A 9,280-nucleotide genomic window follows, 5' to 3' on the forward strand; every position below is an offset into this window, starting at 1 on the left:
GGGTAGGCATGCAAAGATTACTGGAGGCACCAGCAGGTTGGTGCTTACAGATGGCTCTGGAGGGGAGGCACCACCTCCCTCTGTGTGGGCTCTCTTGGGACTAATCACTTAGTGACGTTATTTGCTTTTTCTCACTAGCCTGGGAGCTCCCTGGGGTAGAGGCCCTGCCTATCACTTTTTTTTTTTTTTTTTTTTTTTTTTTTTTTTTGGTCTTCAGTGCTTAGCAAATACCTGGCTTTAGAAGTGTTCGTTGAATACATGGGTGAAGAAAGGAAGGAAGACTTTGTGTCTTACAACTATGGCAGCTGGCCAGGCATGGTGACTCACACCTGTAATCCCAGAACTTTGGGAGGCTGAGGTGGGAGGATCATTTGAGGCCAGGAGTTCAGGACCAGCTTAAGCAACGTAGGAAACCCTATCTCAATTTAAAAACAAAACAAAACAAAACAAAAACAAAAAACAAAGAGAAACAACAACTCCAGCCCCGTATCTTTGTCTTGGTGGAACAGAACTGCCATTGGACAAAACCACCCTCAGACGTCACCTGCTATGGGCTGAATTGTGTCTCTCCATAAAGATATGTTGAAGTCCTAACCCCTAGTACTTTGGAATGTGACCTTATTTGGAAATAGGGTCATTACAGATATAAATGTTAAGATGAAATCATTCCGGGGCTGGGCGCGGTGGCTCCCAGCACTTTGGGAGGACGAGGAGGGCAGATCACCTGAGGTTGGGAGTTTGAGACCAGCCTGACCAACATGGAGAAACCCCATCTCTACTAAAAATACAAAATTAGCCGGGCATGGTGGCACATGCCTGTAATCCTAGCTAGTCGGGAGGCTGAGGCAGGAGAATCCCTTGAACCTGGGAGGCGGAGGTTGAGGTGAGCTGATATCATGCCATTGCACTTTAGCCTGGGCAGCAAGAGCAAGACTCTGTCTCAAAAAACAAGCAAACAAACAAACAAACAAAATCATTCTGGATTAGAGTATGAGTGGTGTCCTTATATAAAGCGGGGACAGAGAGACACAGATGCACGAGGTGAGCGCCATCTGTGACAGAGGAAGAGACTGAAGTGCTGCCTCTAGACAGGAGGCCGCAAGGACAAGGGTGGGGGTCACACCCAAGAAGCCCAGGAAGTCCAAACATAGTGGGCAGACCCCCAGAACCTGGAAGAGGCAAAGACAGATTCTTCCCTGCATGTTTCAAGAGGCTGGCCCAGCTGACACCTTCATTTTGGACTTCCAGCTTCCAGAACTGTGAGAGAATGAATTTCTGTGATTTTAAGCCACCCAGTTTGTGGTTCTTTGCTATGGCAGTCCTAGCAAACCAAGACATCATCCAAACCACCCTGCATGCTGGAAAGAATCAGGCTGGAGTTGAAGAAGTCCCTACAAGTTAGAGAATAAAACGGCTTATATTTTAGCAAGGGGATTGGGGGAAAAAATAACCAAATAAATACATAATATGCTAGACAGTGATCATGGCATAGAGGAAAAGAAAGGGGACAGGGGATCTGGAGTGCCAAGGGGCCATGCAATGTAAGTGAGGCAAGCAGGGAAGCCCTCACTGAGAAGACCCCTGTGAAGGTGAGAGGGCGAAAACCTTGAAGCCAGGAAAGGCAGAGGCACTGAAGCTGAGCAGACCATGAGGCATTCAAGGAATAACAAGGGAGCTTGAAAGGAGGGGATAAGGGGGCTGTTGGAGCCAAGCCATTGTAAAGACTTTGCCATGTACCCTGAGTGAGATTCTGTCTGTTTCCAGATCCATGAGTTGGATCTCACTAAGGGTACAAGGCAAAGTCCTTACGAAGTGAGATGGAAACCCTTAGAGGGCGTGTACATGGGGAAGTCTAGAAAACAGGAAGGAGAATTCCTGGCCAATGGCATGTCTGGAGTTAGGAAGTGTTCGGAGCCCTGAGATAGGAGGCCAGAAGGACAGGGGTAGGAGTCACACCCCAGGAACAACACTCGGCCTGGGGATAATGGAGAGTTATGACCAGCCAAGTACAAGAAAGTGAAATAACACTCAGACGCACAGGCGTGAAAATGAAAATGTTAATGTTGGATAACTTTGTTCACGCATTTTCCCTTTAGGTATTGTTCATGTTTTAATAATGGATACCTAGAAATACAAATCACCATTGAAAAAGAATAAATCATTTCCCCAGGACAGACCAGAACCAGAGCCAATGTATCTCTTCATAAGCTCCAAAGCTAAGTTGATTTACGCAAAGTTTGAATATGCAAACTGGTAGTTTCTGCACTTTGACATGAGCACAACTTGATGGCACACTCTGTAAATAGCACTTGTTAAATAAGTAACATTGGAAAGAGCTAGAGGAATCCTTCAGCTTAAATATTCCATCTAGACTTATCTCTGTCGGTCCTTTTAGCCTTTGGATCCCCCAGCCATGGAGGCCGCTTGGCAATAAACGACACTAGGAGAAACCTCAGCTGTGTGGCTGCTCTTTGTGTCTGTAACCATACAGGGTTTCACCTCCATGGAGTCAGTGCAACTGACATTTTACATCAACCATGTGAGCAACACTCTTCTAGCGTCTGAAAGTTTAGCAGCGAGCAAGACAGACAAGCTCTCTGCTTCAGGGAGCCTATATTTGAGCTGAGTGGAAGGGGTAGACAGGAAATTACGAGGTAGAAATAAGATTATTTTAGAATGTGAAGTGATACAATGAAAGAGAAATGGAGAGGATGCAATAACAGATAAGGCTGTCAGAGGCCTTCCTGATTGTGTACTATTCTGATTAGGCTGGAAAGATGAGAAACCACAGGCTTGAGGGTTATAGAGCCACTGCGCCTATAGGGCCACTGCGCCCAGTCTATGGATCAATAATATTTTTAAAAATAAAAACTAATGCAAAAAGTCCACAAAGCATGAAATATCAAAATTTTAAATAAAGACAGGATCTGGCAGTGCTGTGTTCAACCATGTTGGAATCAGAGGCCAAAAGAAAAATGTGTGTCTGTGTAGACATGCCTTAATGTGCTTCTTCAGTGGTTAACTTTTGCCAGAGTAGATATTGAAAATATTATTGGGGAGTTTGCTTCATTAAAGCCAGTGAAATTATACTAACTTCTGGTTTTGTTATTATGCAGTTAAAGGTTAATTCAGCAGGCTTGCGTTGTCCAACCCTGCACATTCCAAAGAAAGAATGGACCCTTGAGGCTCCCAGGAGATATAACCTGTAAGTTCTTGGAATTCTGCCTGATATGAGTGTCTTTGTCTTCCTAGAGACTTGGCCTACCCTAGATGGCATCTTATTTTTTATTTTAGACATGGAGTCTCACTCTGCTGCCCAGGCTGGAGTACAGTGGCACAATCATAGTTCACTGCAGCCTCAGATTCCTGAGTAGCTAAGACTATGGGCACATGCCACTATATCCAGCTAAGTTTTTAAATTTTTTGTATAGACAGGATCTTGTTCTGTGCCCAGGCTGGTCTCAAACTCTCAGCCTCCAGCAGTCCTCCTGCCTCAGCCCCTCAGAACCCTGGGATTACAGCATGAGCCACTGCACCTGGCTTATCCCAGATTTATACTAATGATGTAATTTTTGTTGAAACCTGTTGTTGTTCACCCAGGAGCCAGGGCCATGCTGTATTCATTTTACCTCTGGAGGTGGGAGAAATGAAGACTGGCCCCCAGTGAAAACCTTTCAAGTTTGGGTGAGCTTCCCTGCTTGACAATACTTCCTCCATGTTGTCACACATCGCTGCTGGGAGAAGTACGTGCTCTCCCTATGATTCTTCCTGTTAAGGACAATGGAAGCTTATGTCTGCTCTCTTCTGGACTCTGCCATGTGTACTTTTTTCCTTTGCTGATTGTAATCTGCATCCTTTCATTGTAATAAGCCAAAACCATGACTATAACAGCTTTTTTGAGTTCTATGAGTCCTTCTAGCAAATCCTCAAATCTGGAGTCCTGGAGACCCCTTAACACAAGTATAATAAAGTATTTACGCTTAAAACAATGTGCATTGTAACAACCCACTTTATAATTTTTCAATATTTTTTAACTCCTTTAAGATCCTGGGAAAAGTTAACCTTTAAAAATATACAGCTGGGGCTGGGTGTGGTGGCTCACGCCTGTAATCCCAGCACTTTGGGAGGCTGAGGTGGGCGAATCACCTGAGGTTGGGAGTTTGAGACCAGCCTGACCAACATAGAGAAACCCCGTCTCTACTAAAAATACAAAAATTAGCCGGGCGTGGTGGTGGGTGCCTGTAATCCCAGTTATTGGGGAGGCTGAGGCAGGAGAATTGCTTGAACCTGGGACGTGGAGGTTGCAGTGAGCCGAGATGGCGCCATTGCACTCCAGCCTAGGCAACAAGAGTGAAACTCTGTCTCAAAATACAAACACACACACACACACACACACACAGCTGGGCACGGTGGCACATGTTTATAGTCCCAGCTACTCCAGAGGCTAAAGCAAGAGGATGACTTGGGTTCAGGAGTTCTGGGCTGTAGTGCTTTATGCTGACCAGGTGTCTGCACTAAGTTTGGCATCAACATAGTGAACTCCCAGGAGCTGGGATCACCAGGTTGCCTAAGGAGGGGTGAACCAGCCCAGGTCAGAAACTGAGCAGGGCAAATTCCTGATCGACGCTGTGAACAGCCACTGTACTCCAGGCTGGGCAACATAGTGAGACCCTGCCTCTTAAGAAGAAATACAAGGCTGGGTGCAGTGGCTCATGCCTGTAATCCCAGCACTTTGGTAGGCAGAGGTGGGTGGATCACCTGAGGTCCAGAGTTTGAGACCAACCTGACCAACATGGTGAAACCCCGTCTCTACTAAAAATACAAAAATTAGCTGGGCGTGGTGGTGGGCGCCTGTAATTCCAGCTACTTGGGAGGCTGAGACATGAGAATAGCTTGAACCCGGAGGTGGTCTCAGTAAGCTGAGATCACACCATTGCACTCCAGCCTGGGCAACAGAGTGACTCTGTCTCAAAAAAAAAAAAAAAGAAATAAAAAAAAAATGTATATAGGGTCACACATTTTTACCTCTGCCTTAGGATTCTATATGGCTCAGCATGGCACTCCTGAATCCTGTCTTTATTTAAGTTCGTGTTGTTTTTCCATCATGGGCCTTTTTTTTTTTTTTTTTTTTTTTTTTGCTATTTCATGAAATTACTGTCCTAATGTCTTGATTACTAAGTTTTTTGCTGCTTATTTAAATTCTGGGTCTGAAGTGAATGTCAGGGGGAGGGCATTCCAGGGAAGGAGCCAGTAGGTTCAAGTAGCCTGAGGTGAGAATAAGCACAGCATGTTTGAGGAACAGAAAGAAGGGATTGAGGTCAGCAGCTCAAAGTAAGAAAAGAGAAGGGCAGGAAGAGATGAGGTCAAATAAATGGAAGTGGAGAGACCAAGCAGGTCGTTTTTGCAGTGGCCCACCAGGAAATGGCTGGGGCTGGTGGAGGGTGGCAGCACTGGAGATGGAAAAGGTGCCTGATTTGGGATGTGCCTTGGAGATTGAGCTATTAGGCTTTGCTGATGGATTAGAATTGAGAATTGAGGAAAATGGGCTGGGCGCAGTGGCTCATGCCTGTAATCCCAGCAGTTTGGGAGGCCGAGGTGGCGGATCGCTTGAGTCCAGGAGTTTGAGACCAGCCTGGGCAACTCCGTTTCTATTAAAAAAAAAAAAAAAAATTCGCCGGGCTCGGTGGCTCGTGCCTGTAATCACAGCACTTTGGGAGGCTGAGGTGGGTGGATCACCTGAGGTCAGGAGTTCGAGACCAGTCTGGCCAATATGGTGAAACCCCGTCTCTACTAAAAATACAAAAATTAGCTGGACGTGGTGGTGCGCGCCTGTAGTCCCAGCTACTCAGGAGGCTGAGGCAGGAGAATAGCTTGAACCTGGGAGGCGGAGGTTGCAGTGAGCCGAGATCACGCCATTGCACTCCAGCCTGGGCGACAGAGTGAGACTCCATCTCAAAAAAAAAAAAAAAAAAAGAAAGGAAAAATAAAAAAAAAGAATTGAGGGAAATAGAGGAATCAAGGATGATGCCTAGCCTAAGATTTTGGCTTGATGGTAAATGGTGATGCTATCTATGAGTATGGTTAAGATTAGGGAAGAACACGCATGTGGGCTGAAAATTAAGATTTTCACTTTGGTCATGTGAGTCAGAGATACCCTTAGACATACATGTGGAAAAGGCAATTAGGCAGCTGGATGTTTGGGCTGGGCCCCCAAAAGACATTTTATTCTTCTGTAAATCTCTAGTGCCCCAGGGAGTGTCTGAAATATAGTGAGTTTTTAACAAATGATGTTTACATTAATTTTTGTTTAAAAGAATCAGAAATATGTAGGACTCAGAGTTAGAAAGCAACTTAGGATTCCATGCCACCCTTAGGTTCTTTTCGGTAGATAACAATTAGTTGCCCAAGAAGCTTGTGGTGGCTACAGGTGATAGAGAAAGCAGTTCATTCAGCCCACATGCTGCCACTTATTAGACAAGCTTTCAGCTGCAAGCAGGTCCAGAACTGGCTTTGTAAGCTTGATGAGGTTTCAGCACTCTTGTCTTTTATGAGTTTTGATCACACCTGTAAGGCAGGGTTATTTGATGCTACCTGTATACAAGTTTCATTCATTCCAGCATTCAGAGGCAGGAGTTTGTGCTTCTAGTCAGCTTTTTACAACCAGACGCCCTCCTCCACCATCAGCTGGACACCAGGCCAAGTTGGGATCCGGCCTTGGGCACCCTCCCTCACGGTGCAGATTATAAGGCGCTCCAGATTCTTTCTCTGGCATGTTCTGGCAAGAGTGGGGAATGTCTCTAGCCCACCCCCAAATCTTGAATACCCGTCATTTCACCAAAAAGTGCCGACTTCTAACATCCGTTCTGCAATTTCACAAGTCACCAATAAAAACTCATTTGACATTCAGTCTGTGAATTAGCCTAGACTTGGTGATTGATCGAAATGTGATAGCAGAAGGATTTGTGGTGGCTACATCTAGAGTGTGGCCTTTTGGGATGTGCCTGCTGACTGCCCTGGAATGGAGATTCTTGACAGCATGTCACCTGGCCCTCCCTAGAATTAAAGCTCAAATTAACTGAGTGGGACTGAAGTATTTCAGGGTATATAACAGACAATCTTCCCTAGTTCCCTGATCTTTGAAAGCGGTAGCTGGAAGAGCCAATCCTTTCATTTTACTAATGAGAAATCAGAGGCTCAGAGAGGAAGCGGGACCGCCCAAAGTCGCGCCCCTCGTTGGTGGTGCGGCAGCAGGCTCTTTGGCCTGGGCATTTCTGGGAAGAACTAGAAAGATGATAGGGGCTCCCGAGATCCGCTTGAGTAGCAGAGAATTTCACAATCTCTCCCCACCTGCCTGACTCAGAAGGTTTACCCTTCACCCCACATCACCTGGTAATAAATCAAAATGGAACCATTAAACCAAAGCCTTGCTGTGGGGCCCATGTTTCAACCTGATTCAACCTTCCTCTCAGATGAAGTGAGAGGGACTGAAAAATGAGAAAAAGCAGAAACAAAACTAGCTGTTGGGAAAAGTGTCCAGCAGAGGGCGTGAGACGCTGGGGATAAAACATTCCCGCGGCCTCTGCGATCCTCAGGAAAGGGACCGGCAGTTGCTTAGGTGGGGGCGGATTGCGGTGAGGGGCAAGTGTCTGTCGGAGGACTGGAGGCTCAGAACACTTTAGTGGGGTGTGGAGGAGACTGTACGTTCGCCAACGGTGATATTACATTTCCTCTGATCCATGCCCCGTCATTTTTCTCCTCCCTCCTCTCCATCCAAGCTCCAATAGACTCGTCATTCCATTCTTGGACAGTTATTTACATACAGCCGTGAGCCCTGGGAGCAGCCACGAGGAACAGGGATTTTAGAGGTTCTGGGAAAGCATAAACCACACTGTTTTGCCTCCCTCTTCTTCAAAGAGAAGAAGCCAGCCCCGCCACCGCTTTTCAGCAGTTAGGATGCCTCCTAGGAAGCAAAGCCGCTCATTCCATTTCGGATTAAAGGCGAGGTTTATGTGAAACACCCCCCAAAGGAAGCACATGACTTACAGTCGCACTGAGTTGTAAAAAACTGATATCAAACCTTCCCAGGGAGCAAGCTTTAAGATGCGGGTTTCTTCCCACAAGGCTATCAATCCAGCATTTGCGACAACAGCTCTAAGTTTTCCTGGGCACCATAAGCCAAGTGTAAGGAGGGCAGCCACCAGGGAACCACCAGTGATTCCCAGCAGAGGTACAGCCCACCGTCCCACCCGGTGGCAAAATAGCATCCTTGACAGTGATAATCCAGCCTCTGCTTGCATTCTTCCAGGGACAGCACACTCACTTCTTTGCGAGATATCTGGCCTCTCTTGATAGCTTTTCTTATTTGAATGTTGTACTTATTCCTCATGGTTGTCCACGATTTATTACTCTGAAACTTCCTCCCTGTGGGCCTGGCCTCTATTAATCGGCTTAATCTCTCTTTCACAAAACTGATTTTTAAGTATTTAAGATCACAATGCCCCTATCTCTCTTGTTGGGGGTCCCTCACCATTCCTCAGTCCTCAGAGTCTTTTTCTCCTAAACGACTCCAATAACCTTCAATCATCCTCACATGTCAGAGCTCCACCATGGAAGAATGTTGAAGCAGAAGTCTGGGTCGGGGGGTTGGGGACTGTGCCAGGGCCTCCCTGTACAAATATTAACAGAAGTTACTGCTAAAGCTGCAGAGGCTGGGTGCTAACTTAAAACAGGTGAAAAAATAAGTTTGTATTGTCCCAAGAGATACTTGGAGATGAGCACAGACTAAACTGGCAAGCCGAAAGCGTTTCACAGCATCAAGATGGTTAACACCATTTTAAATCCTGAATTCCTAAGAAAATCCTAATGTGGGGAGCTGTGGAGGTGGCTGTCCTCCCTCCCAGGGGCTTTAGACTTTCTTGTTCTTTTTTTTTTTTTTTTACCAGGGTCTTGCTCTGGTTGCCCAGGTTGGAGTGCAGTGGCATGACCACAGCTCACTGCAGCCTTGACCTTCTGGGTTCAAGCAATCCTCCCATCTCTACCTCCTGAGTATCTGGGACTACAGGTGCATGACACCACACCTGGCTAATATATTTTTGTAGTGATGGGGTCTCCCTATGTTGCCCAGGATGATCTCAAACTCCTGGGCTCAAGTAATCCTCCATCTTAGCCTCCCAAAGCGTTAGGATTATAGGCGTGAGCCTTCGTGCCCAGCTGACTTTCTTGCTTTTATACTCTCAAAAAAATTTTTTTTAACTGTATGTCTCCTTACATTTTGGATATT

The sequence above is a fragment of the Macaca thibetana genome, chromosome 18, assembly GCF_024542745.1.
Source record: "Macaca thibetana thibetana isolate TM-01 chromosome 18, ASM2454274v1, whole genome shotgun sequence".
Lineage (NCBI taxonomy): Eukaryota > Metazoa > Chordata > Mammalia > Primates > Cercopithecidae > Macaca > Macaca thibetana.